The 14,177-nt window shown below is 39.6% G+C and overlaps 1 long non-coding RNA gene across 1 annotated transcript in view; it reads right to left on the reverse strand.

Moving 5' to 3' along the window:
* Positions 1–376: 376 nt before the first annotated feature.
* Positions 377–14,177, reverse strand: part of LOC140913911 (uncharacterized) — a 32,373-nt gene continuing 18,572 nt past the window's right edge. Inside the window, exons 2-5 of the long non-coding RNA XR_012159692.2 lie at positions 10,759–10,809; positions 6,235–6,379; positions 3,146–3,322; positions 377–455 (exon numbers count right to left, since the gene is read on the reverse strand). This is a non-coding gene — a long non-coding RNA (uncharacterized LOC140913911). The remainder of the gene's footprint in view (positions 456–3,145; positions 3,323–6,234; positions 6,380–10,758; positions 10,810–14,177) is intronic.

The following is a 14,177-nucleotide window of genomic DNA, read 5'->3' on the forward strand; positions in this document are numbered from 1 at the left end:
GAGGACAAATGTTGTTTACAGTATATGTTTAAAATAATATTCCTGGCTACTCAGCCTTTCCCTCAGGATAGTGCAATTACAACAGTAACAGAGGATTAATTAAAGATTCTCCCATAGGTGTTGCTAGAGATCTTGAATCGACCGAAGGGGGATACATTACCAACTCAGCACAGAGGTGAACAGACCAGAGCTGTTCAAAAAAATTAGTTAGGCACAAGGGCAGGGTTGAGTTTTTGCCTCATTTATATGATTTTGATTAATACTTTAATTTCATTTTTATGCAGAAGAGGAATATTAGCTTCCATTTATGTGGGAGAACTGAATGAGAAAGATCAGGCCTCTGAATCCAGAAATCAATAGAGAATGAATTTATTCTGGTCCAATGTCAAGTAGGATATCTATTTTTCACACCTGGTTTCAAGCCTTGGAGCCCTTGGGTTTCTCTTCTACTTTTTCTTTAAAAAAAAAAAATAATAATCCTGATTATACACAATAGACAGAATGATACAAAAGTATAAAAGGAAGAAACCCTGGCATTAAAGGGTATAAATGTCAATGGGAACCAGATGCTTATCTCCCCTTTATGCCTTTGAAAATCTCTCCCATCAATTCTGGTGAAGATCCTGGGCCAGATCATGCCTCTCAACCTGGCAAGGACCAAACATGGGATTACAATGTGTGATAAATATGCAAAAAGAAGGACACACAATTTTTTTTTATTCACACAGCAAACTTAAAATGATGCAAGATTCTTTCCTTTTGCACAAATGATTCTTTCTATGACCTGTGTTTCCTGGTTCTTTATTTCAGATGTAAATACTGTTTCAACAGTAAAAATGAGGAGATGGCAAATTTGTGTAGAATGTAGTGAACTTCGGGATGGAAATAAGTGAATGATTTCAGAGTAACAGCCGTGTTAGTCTGTATTCGCAAAAAGAAAAGGAGTACTTGTGGCAGCTTAGAGACATGCATCCGATGAAGTGAGCTGTAGCTCACGAAAGCTTATGCTCAAATAAATTGGTTAGTCTCTAAGGTGCCACAAGTCCTCCTTTTCTGTTTTCTATAAGTGAATGAGTGACTCACGCTGAGCTACACTTGAGAGGTATAGGCCAGATCAGTGGTGGGAGGCAAAGCTGGCTTTAAAGCTCTCACTTGCATTGTCCTAAGCCTGGGGCTCTTCTGTGTACTTCTGCTCTGAGCTGTGCTAGCGTAGTCTACCATTCAAATTATATTATGTACTGTAATTTTCCTAGAGGGAAGGAGCCCAAAAGTCTCCAAGTTGAGGATCAAGGTATATCTAGCATGTTGTAGTTTATTTAGCAAACCACAGTAAATTATATATATGGATGGAGCAGGCTAAAATCCCTACTTGAGAATTTATTGACTATTTGAGCCAAGGAACATAAAGCCAGATCCTCAGCTGGTGTAAAATGATCCCCCCCACCTCAAGATCTGGCCTGGTTTAAAAGTGGGTGATTTCTTTGGTTTACCTCCTACAAATAAATAACTTGCCTGAAAGGTGATAGAATCAGAGGGGGAAGTGAAATCCAGATTATGCAAGGTACACATTTGCTGTGTATTAAAATTTTATACGGAAACAAGTTCTTTCAGTGGCTGTGAATGTGGAGCTCATAGCAGCAAAAGATACATATCATTTATTTAAGCAGTAAAGTCGAGGGAAATGCTCAAAATGTACTGCAACTCCTTAAAGTGTCTGGGAAATAGGATGCTGTGCCTTTTAATTCCAGTGCTAGTCTGAGATAAGAAAAAATAATTCTAAAATGATATAAAAGTAGAGTTTTTGGACCAAACTCCTATAATTTCAATGGAGTCGCATTCGTGTAGCTGAGAGGAAAGGATAGTTGTATGCGTGAAGCAAGCTTTAGGAAAGTCGTAATGTCAGTTTTAGTGTATGAGAAAGCATAAACCTCCCCTCTTATTGCTACCCTGGCAGTTTCATTCAGACAGTTCAGTGTAAGGAGAAAACAAAGAATTCACTAAGAAAAACATTAGCTCAGCATCTATTGTTCCTGTAATTTTCAAAGGCAACAGTAAGTAATATGACCCTACATAGATTGTTATGTACCATCACGTCTCACAATTGCCCCTAGATACAAGAGATAGTCTTCATTGAGGATCAGAATTCATGTTTGTCCATATAAATCTACTTTTTAACTGATCTTGGAGAGTCCAATATCCTAAAAAGACACAGTTATGTCCCATTGATGAGTACTATTTTGTGCACCTTAGTAGAGCAGTGCAGAAGGCACATTCTTACTCAATAGGGTGCATGCCTCTGAGATTTTCTAAGGGCTCCATTCATATCTTTTACTTTTACGGTACATTTACACATACCCTCCAGTGCCTTGAGGCTTGGTTACACAGCTCAGTATGTGAGTAGAGTGTACTGTAATTCTGACCTACTGCCAATATTGAAAATGCATGGCAACAAGGCATTTGTAGGAAGGCTTTCAGTGATCACACCAGAACCTCAAATATGTCTCTCTTGCTTATGATTGTAGAAGGAATAGATATGAAGCCCTTGCTTACATAATTGATGCTATATCTCATTCTGCAACATGCAAAAAGATAGGGTCGAGACAGAATGTTTAGGCATTTCATTCTTTACATAAATTATTGAATTTTACTTGGTGCTATTAATGTGCTCAAAAGACTGTTAATAACTGCTGTACGTGTAAACCATCTTATACCTTCCCGGAGGTCTCTTTAGTTGTTGCCACTAGATGGCATTAGTTGTATAAGGGAGGAGGTGCTCTCTCTTCCTCTCCGTTTTTCTGAGTTATGTCTGCTCAGCATACTGGGTGTTCAGGATGGTGTGAGACTGCGACCTGCATTATGTCTTTGGAGGCTAGAGTAGCTGCAACGTCCCCTCAGGTCAACATGTCAATAAAGATGAATTAAGGAACAATCTATGATCAACAGATCTAGATTTTTCTTCTTGTTATTAATATCCTAAGAAAGAACTGGACACTGTACTACCTGCAGTATATAACAGAGGATATGTGACTGCAGGTGGATTGCTAGTGAGCAAATAAGAAGACTCCCCCTCTTGCAATATTTCTACAGAAAGATTAGGACATCATATAGAGCAGATCAACATCAGTTTTATTTGGCATTCACTCACCTTCCCCAAGAAATATATCTCTGCACAATGCTAGTTTTTAGCCTTTCCTGTCCTCCAAAATCTATTTGGGACGATCCTCTCCCTTCTTCTGGGAATCACAGCAACCTTCTGTAAATGTAGCATAGTCTGAACTGGGCACGGTTACCCAGAGAGGAAGATAGCACATTCTTGCAATTCCTATTGAAGTTACGAAACAATCACAAACTACAAAATAAGTTACAGCAAAATGGAGCTTCAGCCCTCTAATTATTATTATTTATTTTTGTTTCCGTGATACCTAGATGCCTCAAATGAGATTGAGGCCCCGTTATGCAAATATGCCATTGTTCCTTTTCTTTGATACCAAAATGTATTGTGGAAAAAATGGATTTTGACTACATTTTTGATGAGATGCTTTCTTAGGTTCAGTGTGGATGAGAAACAGAAAAAGAGAGACCCAAACCAAAAACCTGATCTTTTTGATCCGCAAATGGACTTCTCATCATTACTACTATTTCACAAAAACTTTCTAAGGATTTTGTTTTGTCCCAAATGAACAAAAATAAAATTTGAAACCTCAAAAGTTTTCACAAAATAGAACTATTTTCCATCCAGCTCTAATTATTACCCTCCTTCTACAGATCAGGATCTGTCACAGAGGGACTAAGTGACTTTCCGAGGGTCACAAATGTAGTCTGTGGCAGAGCCTAAAACTGAACCTAGATCTCCTGAATGCCAATCCAATGTATTAATCACCAAACCATCCTCCCCCGGGCCCTTTCTTTCTGTTTGCATGTAACCACCTCTCCATGAATGTCTGAGCTACAGGGCAGAGGTAACTGGAAATCTATATTTCCTTTGAAAAGAACATCAGTATATAGAACAGAAAATGGGGCATATAAGTCAATGTGCCCTAACTTATGCACTGTACAGTCACTTATTTTGTGCTTACTTGGCAACTGGCACACCTCCTCAGTTTGGCATCCCCTTGCCAACATGCACAGCAACAGTCTTCTTCTTAGTGTGTGCACAACATGCCTCAGGTGCTGGCTCGACAACCCTGATGTGCAAAGTCCTCAGCCTATCTGCAGATCAGGTACAGCCCAGGCAGCAGCAGTGTAAGCTTCCTCACAGTCCCTGCTGATGTGCCTCAAACCTGACCTGGAGGCATCATCTCTAGGATGCAGAGTAGCTCTGTCTTCCTGTACATTTAATCCTGCTGAGACTGCCAACAGGGCTGACAATTAGTGCCAGTTGTGGTGGACTTTTGAAGCTGGCCAGTAATTTAATTGCTGGTTAATAGGTACAACTTGGAAGTCTGAGAACTTTGTGGTCTCATAACTCTCCCTTTCCTCCCTGGTCTAGCCCTGCCATTTCACTGGGTGATTTCATCAAGGGAAGCAATTATATATACTGATAGCAGCTTTCTCTAAATTACTGGCAGGAAGCCAGCATTATGTTACAGAGGTGCAGTGCAGTGCATCAAGTGGTTGCACTGAGTGACGCTCTGAAATGATGTGTTGTGGCTACGTGATTAAATACTGGCTTCCTGCCGAACCTTTCTGCCTGGGAAACAACTGTCACTGTTCTTAGCATCCCTCCCAGCACCTTGAGAAGTGAGAGCTCTGTTCTCACCAAAGGAGAAGGCTCTGTTAGTTGTGGGTAACATTCTGAGGTCCTTACTCACTTTGAATTTAGTTTTTACTGTAGCCTTCCTCTGGCAAACTCCCACTAAAATCAAGGACCTCATTTGACTTTGTGGGAAGCTTGTCTTTCAGTGACACCACATACATAGTGTAAAACTGAGTGTATAAGGACCCACATTGGGATAAAATGATAATTGTGGCAACATTTGTGTTACATCAGGCAGAATCTTTTCTACTAGCTTCCTCACTGGCTCTACAATTCTCCCTTCCTCTGTTCCCCTAATGGTCCATAGCATTCTCTGCACCCCCTTTGGAAAAGGGAGAGTGGAAATGTTAATAATACTCTTACATTTCTACAGCACCTTTAATTCCAAAGGATCCGAAAGCACTATCCAAGGGGCCCCTGCTCTGCTTTGGAGGGCAAGGAACTCTCCTCTCGACACCCTCGCACCCCCACTTGCCCAAGATAACCACAGTCTATACTCCCCAGTCCCTTAAGTGGCGAGACTGCTCCTGGCCTATAGTGTTAACCACCCAAAAAGGGGCAGGGAGGGAGTAGCGCACTACCACCGTGGTACTACCAAGCAGAGCCAGCTAGCTATGGAGGTTCCTCATGAGGGGAATAATAGTGAATATAACTCCACCTCTAGTAATTTGGGGCATTAAAACCCTGGAGCTTTGTGCTGGATTTCACACTACCCCAGTGCCTTAATGGCCCCAAATTACTGAAGTGATAAAAATCTATCAACAGAAGTGTCCTCTAGTGCTTTTGCCACCACAAAAAGGATTCACAGAGCTATACATAGAAAGAAAAGTCAACCAAAAAGGTTAACAAGATACATTGTGCTACATGGGCTAGATCCTGCTCCCTGCAACTTAAGTGGCAAAACTCCCCTTGACATCAGCGGGAGCAGAATCATGCCTGAAATAGGCAATTGACTCACTTTTAAAGTGAAATAGCTAAAAATGGTTTCCTCCGTCTGGGCCCCTTCCTGCAAGGAGCTCAGGACCTCCTGCCAAGTTTTAAGAACTCTCAATTCCCACTGAAGTAGGCACCTTGCATGAACCACTCAGCTCCTCACAGGACTGGACCTCACCATATCTCTCAATACCCAAGCATAGTTAATATTATTATTGATTATTATTTGCATTACCATAGCACATAGGAGCCCTAGTCATAGATCAGGGCCCGTGGTCTGCTAGGTGCTGTACAAACACAGGCAAAAGGACAGTCTCTGCCCCAAAGAGTATCACTCTACATACAAGACAAGAGAACAGATAATTACAGACAAAGGACTGCAAGGAAATAATGTGATAATATTGGTCAGAAGGATAGACTGTGCTCAATCTTGTTGTTTTGGAAAGTTACCAGTTGCTTCAGGCAAAGCTCAGAACCCAAGTCTCGAGTGGTCAAATTATTTCCAGTCATCTTCAAATATTCCACCAAAACAGCAAAAATCTCACCTTGCATTTCCTTGCTTGTTCCTCTAAGGCTCACACAATCCCGATGTCAGGCCTGGATGGGTTCATCAGTCTCACTGCCATTCTAGCTGAAGAGGTGAAACACTTTTAGCCAAAGGAAGTCCGGATTGGCTGTGGCCATTCATCCCTATGATCAAAAAGACATGTGCCAGTGCATCCTTTTCCCTATGGCTGACTTGCAGGTTTGGTACATGCATCTTGTATTTCTTTCTAAACCAGGCACAAAATGCATGTATCCTTCTCCCTGGCCAGTGCATTAAAAGGCCCTTTCAAATCTGGATGTTTACAGGTGGGTTGTATTGACAATAAACAAGTTGGTATTTAGAGATTTGGATCTGAACTTTCCCAGTGTATGGATCCAGGGTTTTGATTTAGGCCTTGGTACAGGTATGAACTGTATCACTGCTCTGTGTAACACTTTAAGCCCCATAAGTTGGCATTCAGATTTCTAGTAGTTAATATATCTTAACCTGTACGGTGATAGCCGACATTTTCTCCCAATTCATTATTTTCTTTCCCCTTTTCTTCCAAGCACAAAAATCTCTGTTGTCTAAGACAGAAAGAAACAGAGTCTTGATAAAGGAGGAGTGCATATGTCCCAGTGTTATGCTTCATTAAAATAAAGCATACAACATTGTTTTATGAGAGTGTTTGTATAACATATGGCTTTCTGGAGACAGTACTAACTATTACCTGTTTATCTATTTAAAGCAGGATACTCTGCTATTCATTATATGCGAGCAATACATGAATACAATGGCACATTTATTGTTAAGGTCAATACAATGATAGGATTGGATTATGCTTTCCTTGTTGCTTAAGAAAAGAAAGCCAAATACTTGCAAAGGTTGCGTTAATTTTTTCTCTTTGCTTCTGACTCCAGCAGGATATGTATTTTAGTATCTAATCCTTAGTGCGCTAAGCCATCAAATAAATAAATTATGTTAGGGCAAGGAATAGAGTATCAAGGTCTGGTTTCATGTGGATCTCAACATGTTTTTCAATTTGTAAAGCTAATCAACCACATTAAAAAAAAAAAAAAACTCCACTACAGTATTGCTTGTCTGACAGACAACTCTCAACTCTAATTAACCAATATGTCTTTTCAGTCATTGTACAGCAGCTACCTATGGGATGTCGTTAGTGACTATAGAAACATGTCCATGGGTAGTACTGGCATTTCTGTTCTAGGCTCCAATTCAGGAAAGCGTCTATATTTAGGGACAATAATTAAGCATTGGTTTTACTTTTAGCAAATACTTAAATAGTGTCCTGAATAGGGATGGAGTTAATCACACGCTTATGTACTTTCCTGAATCGGTCCCTAATGCTTTTTCAATTTGACTGGCATTTCTGTAGAGAGGTAAATTGAGTAAACAAGGATGATTTCAAGCACTAGGCACATGGGTTTTCAATTTAACAACTGTTATGGGTTAAAATAACATGTATGTGCACATGGAAAAATTCCATGAAAACTAGATGAGATAACTCTGTTGATAACCATCAGGAGTATGCAACTTGTTGGATTCTGCTTTACAATGGTTTGGAAAGATCTTATCACAACACTGGTCAGCCTAGAGATCATCCTGCTCTATGGCATGAGCCTTCTTGATGCAATGTATACACTTGTTTCTCTTTTATGGCTTGATTGTGCAAGGTTCAAAGTCCCCTTAACTCCCACTGAAGGCTATGGGAGCGAAAGCACTTGGCATCTCACATAAGGTACTTGGCACCAGTGGCTAAAGTGAATGGAGATAGATGTGGAAGTGTACCAATCCTTTTATTTATCACCGGTTTTGGCGTCACATATTGATGCAGCATTACAGCAGTTTCCAATGATGGGATGCAGGTAGGGAAGGAGAATGAAGACAAGTGAGAAAATGTATCTGAAAGTGGGTCATGTCTCCAAGGATGCCTTTAGACAGACACTTGCACGGCCATGTAGGGGCACATTCTTAGTGGTCTCATTCCAATTTCTATCAGTAGAGAGAATCTACATTGATGTAATGAGGGAGGCCAGAGGGTCCTCTCTCAGAGAATTTTGAAATACCTGATGTAATCTCCTTCATATTAGAAGATTTTAGGATCTTCCAGACAGACTTTATGCATAATTTGTATTGCATGTTTTATATCTCTCTTCCCCCACGCCTTGGGGGAGTAGGAGCTAGCACAGAGCAAAATCTTCCTTCAGAGGATAGGAAGTCCCTAGAGGACTCTATCTTCTTCCCTGATCGGGTGCTCTTGTTGCTCTACTCACTAGCAGTAAAGGGTGGAAATGTAGGAAATACTCAGCCTTGCACCTGCTGCTTCCACTTCAGATTCCCCTGCCTTGTGAGTCCTATTAGATCAATAGAGAAGACAAGAAACTAAGTCAGGGACTGGCATCCCCATGTTCCCAATCATCATTTCCTGGGATCTGCTAAGTGGATGTTAGAAGGAGACACATATGGCAACAAGAAGTCCAATTACACCTAATTTTGCTTTTAGTCATTACATATTTAATTTACTCATTTATTACCCTCAAACCCTATCTACCATTGACATTTTATTGCACTCATTTTGAAATTATTTCTTTAACATTTCAGTACCACTGTCACTGTTAATTTGATTTTGTGTTCTATAGGGGAAAAATGTTTGTCCTTCTGTAAGGATCATAATACTCTGTACTTGTTGTTAATTATAGACACCTGGTGGATCTTCAATCTTTGGACTTTCTCTGAAATTCCCTCCTGTATCTAAGATCTACATGCAGAGTTGCACTGATGTAATTTAGAGTGTGATTTTAAACCCATTTGGGTAAACTAGGGCAAAAGGCTGTGTGTTGACTCTCATAGTTTTGGTTTAAACCAGGCCTATTTTGGATTAATTTAAGTCTATTAAGAACAGTTTAAGCTAAACTGAATAAAACTGAAGAGTGTCTAGATTGGGGCTTGCACCAATTTAACTAAACTGTTTTAATTCAACCACTACATGTTTGTGTTTAGACAAGGCTTACGTCTGAAATCAATAAATCACATTTGATTTAAACAATATCACATATATAATTTAACAGCTTCACAGGAGAAGTACAGTTGGTCTTATATTAAGAAAGAAGTCAGATCTGCCCTGTCCCCCCATCCCCCAGGCATATTTTGGTCAGCCTGGAATGCATATACACAGAGCATGCTTTACTCATGGGTGCTACCAATGCAAAATTGTTAAATTGCCTAAAAGTTAATGCAATTACAATTTTCTACACAAAGTACTGGTGTAAATTCATTTGCCTCTAACCACTCGATTAGAGTGCTCTGTAAAATTAGAAGGTAAAGACTATGTACTGGTGTCTTTAATGTCCATTGGTTGTTCCTAAAATCTTAATGCTATTACAAGTTTTGCAAATATGTTTTAGTAAGCACATTTCATACTCATCTGATCAAATATTTGTTTTATCTTCCGCATCTGTGAATATCATGTGAAGTGATGTGCAGTTAAGTATTCCCTGTGGTGGTGGTCAGGTGTGAATGTGAAAGTTAAACGAAGGGCTATAATTTTCATTCTTACCTTTGGTAATACAACCTTCTATTAATTAAATACACTGTGGCCTTCCAATGACAGCCTTGTGTGCAGACAAACATGAATTTCCATATGTTTCCTTCTTAGGCTGCCTCAAAAATGAAATTGTAGAAATACATTCACCCTTATTCAACAAAGAATATTGAATGTAATGGAAACACTCATGCTTAAAGTATGTTGTTGAATCAGGTCCTCTGTACTAGTGTACAATTAATGAACATTTTTCCCCTGAACTTTTTGTTTTAGTTAGCTTTTTCATAGGGTTCCTCATATTTTATTTTTGAAAACATCTCAGGTGACATTATTGGAAACCTATTCTCTGCCAACTTATGTCTGGGAACACAAGCCTGGGAAGCTGAAACCGTTCTAAAACTGAGATTTTCCCTGGAGTAATTAGTTCTGCCATAGATTTTTGTTAGGCATTGTCACATACTGCTCTAGATTCACACACAGAAACCACATTGTTGTTCAGTTGGCCTTGACTTGTGCAAATGGGTTGCATAGGCAAATTCTGTCATTTGTGAACACAAGTGATAGTGGGAAATATAATGCACATATGAACAAAGGTAATTTGTTCTTTTAAAAAATTCACATTAAATTTCAAGTAAAGGTTCCCATTCCTCAACCTTGTTTCCCAAGAAGATAAGCCTTAAGGATGGAGAATGTTTTGGACAAATCAATTGTACCTGGACCTTGGAGAGATTTCTGATTTAGGTTCAATTCAGAAATGAATAACATCTCCCAAAAGAACATTTTTTTTTTGGCCAGGAAGTGAAAAGGTTCCTAATGTAAAATGTCAACCAGTTTTAAAGTGGTATGCTATTGCTGGACTTCCTTTGTTGTCTTCCTTCGTTTTGGCTGTCATCTTTTTGTTTTGTTTTTGCTGACTGGTCTCTTCATCTTCAGTTCCCAGAACCCAATTAAGCAAGGTTCTTAAACAATGGGACTACTCACATATTCAAAGTGCTGAAGAACGGGGCTGAATCGGGGCTGAAGTGTTCTAGTCTGTTGAAAGAGAAAAAAGCACTATATGAAGACTCTGAATTTAGAAAGTCTTCTGCAAGGCTGAGCCCTCCAGTGAAGTCTATTAGATTAAAATCATTGAACTTCCTCATACTTGTCTCCAGAAGTACTGGGCTCATTAAAAGTCTGTTGATTTGTGCTTTACTGACACAATAATCATTCACATATATTTTTTACACCTAATCCCCAGAGTCCTGCACCATCCTGTGCTTATGCTGAACCCCTTTAGCACTCAGGCAAATATTTAATGTATGCTGCTGTTTCCTAAAAATAACTTGCTGCACTCCTAGTCCTGTAAAAATATCTTTTTGTCAAAATAAAATGTGAACTGTCATTCTCTAAAAAAAGATTCCGCAGCATCTGGAATCCCCCTATATCCTCACGACTGGGTGGATTTCCTTAAAATCCCAAACCTCTGTACAGGAAAACAATCCCAGAGGGAATGTAATGGGGTAGTGTGCATGCCACAGTGCATCTCATTTGTCCAAAACTACACAGTCCCTATTGCTTCAGAATTGCTTATAAAAAAATAAAAGGTAATTAATATCTAACTTAACAAGCTAAATGAATTCAAAGCGGAGGTTTCTCTCATCACATGCTTTAGCAGTCTCACTGTCTGAAATCCTTTCAGCCAGGACCTCTTCTCCCAGTTCAATGTTAATTTACTTGTCCTTCAGGTATTGTTGGTGCCATGGGTAGAGAGTAAGGAAGGAGTATTTCGGGGCATCTTTTCCCCTTTCTTATAGTTCTCTTTTCTTTGAAAATCATCTCCAGCTGAGGAGACAGCCAGTACGGGGGGACAGGAACTTCCAGATGTTTCTTTGCCCAAATGTAGATTTCTCACTGACAACCTTTTTCCTGCCAAAGAATTGCCTCTTAACCAGGTGATAGTCCATTTGATTTTGTTGATACCTGGCTAAGACGTCAGTCTGCCTTTTGTCTCTGAGGAATTGATTTGTGCCTGCTTTTCTAAACTTGGAACATGTCTCAGTAATGTTATACAGTAGAATCTTATAATTTCACATACAATGTTCCCACACATACTTGACCAGGAAAATAATGATCAGAAAATTATGAGTTTTCAAATGATACCTCACAATGCATATTTTGTACAAAATTTGTCATAGGCTTGTAAAAGGGGTGAACTTAAACTATCCAAGATTCAAAAGCTATCCAAAATTAAAAAGCTGTTTGAGGGAAAGGTGTCCTGAATGTCTGAGAATCAGGAGATACTCAATTCTAATCTCAGCACAGATGCTGGCTTCCTCTGTGACGCTGGGCAAAACACTTGATCTTTCTATCTCTTTTTCACCATCTGTAAAATAGGGTTAATAATACTTACCTACAGCACAGGGGCGTTGTGAGGATTAATTAGTCAGGGGTCAACTGTGGCATTAAGCCACAGTCTGTTGAACAGAGAGTTCGGAGGAGTGCCTGGGGGCATTTCACTTCTGGAAGCTCCGGGAGGGCAAGTTGCTGTGCAACCTTTGGAGAGAGTGTTGTGTATGTAGCTGCTATGCTGATCAATGCCCTGGCCCTGCCCCCAACTCCCAGAACACTGTAGCACTGTAGGCAACAGCACAGATATGTAGCAGTCCTTGCGTGCCATACTGTTGTTTTGTCTGGCCCCTTCATGCATTCCGAAAGTGAGGAAGACTTATATTGCTCCTTTGCACAGGAGACATTAATGTTTATAAAATCATTGAAGATAAAAGACCATCATTGCTATCATTAGAGATTCTGTGCTTAGTGGAGAATTAGGAGAAGTAGATCTTTGATTTCTGTTTAGCTTTGTTTATTTATAAAGTGGTATAAGGTGGCCTTAGTGTAAAGGAGGATCAGGCCCATTTATTTCAATGTGATCCGCTCTATATTTTTCTTGGTGAGTTTAAAAACAAAGTGGTGGATTTATGACAGAGGGAAAATGATGAATGAAAAAGAAATCTGAAAGGTCCACAAGAGCAGTACTTTCTCTCTGCTGTCTGCTTCAGTAGCCAAAATCCTTCAGCTTAAACATGTATTAATACCAACATTAGAGGTGACGTATCTCCAGGCCTGGGAACCCAAACTTCCTATACATAATTGGCATGTCAACAATGCATTACCACTGAAAATGCTAGTTTGGTTTCTGGTTATCTTTTCTGTTCCCTTTTTCACTTTACCTCTCTCCCTGGAGAGAAGATTAAAACCCAGTTTGGTTTTTGGGGGCTGTGCTGGCAGCAACTGGAGGATGAATGTTATACTAAAGTTACTACTTATTCCAGCTGCTTTCTGCATAAAACAAAACACTGATAAGTAGGCCCAGGGCCCACCCATTATAGAAAAGCCCAACAACAACAAGGTAAACTCCTTTTTCTTGGAGAAAGAGAACACTGCAGGGAGGGTTGAGTCGGCATATGCTGTCTAATATATGAGAAATCTTGGAGCCCTGATATCCTTAATCCCCACCACATAAGTGTATAAAATTTCACAGCTAAACTGCCAGAAAAGCCAAGACCACACCAGGAAAGCCGTCTGCTTACAAGAAGATACCTGCCAGGTCTTGTCTGCCAAAACCTGGACTAATGAATGAATACACAATATCCCAATCAATCAAACTGGATTTGTCTTTGCCCCAGGTCTAGGTGAGGTCTGGTATGAGGTGACCATAACTGTCAAGCATGCAGTAGTTGTGGCCAAGAAACTGTCTGTACATTTATGCATTTATCAAGGCAGAAATGAATAGAAGGCTTTATTTTTTAATCAACTGTATTATATACACACGCATACACTGTGTATATCTACATATACACGTATAGTTATACGCAGAGAGTTATATGTACACACACATGTATATAAATGCACACCGCACAAACATTTTATAGATGATTCCATGCAGATGAATACACATACATACATAAAATATACATCACACACACACACAGCTATTCCTTTGTCTTCTTTCTCCAACTTGTTCTTGTTCAGAGGGATTTTAGTCTGGAATACGATTTTAATACAGGCACAAGGAATATGGTGACATTAAGTATTGAGAAACAACAAACCACAGCTTTCTTTTTTTAACTGAAGTGGGAACGTTTGTGTCTAGAGTATTAATTCTCCATCCTAGTCACTACAGTCTGTCAGGTAAATAGACTGTGTTTTAATAGAGGTGTAAATACTTATTTGAATGACAGAGTGCAAAGGAAAAGTGGCAGAGAGGTAAAAATAGGGTAAAATTTACATAGTATCTACAGTCACATTAGAGATTCTAATGGCTATTGTAATGATGAAGGAGTCAACCCCACAAACACCAGCAAGTATAATGCTTACTACTATCCCATTATGACTGCACCCAGCAGTAAGCACAACAT

This window comes from Lepidochelys kempii, chromosome 6 (genome assembly GCF_965140285.1).
Source record: "Lepidochelys kempii isolate rLepKem1 chromosome 6, rLepKem1.hap1, whole genome shotgun sequence".
NCBI lineage: Eukaryota > Metazoa > Chordata > Testudines > Cheloniidae > Lepidochelys > Lepidochelys kempii.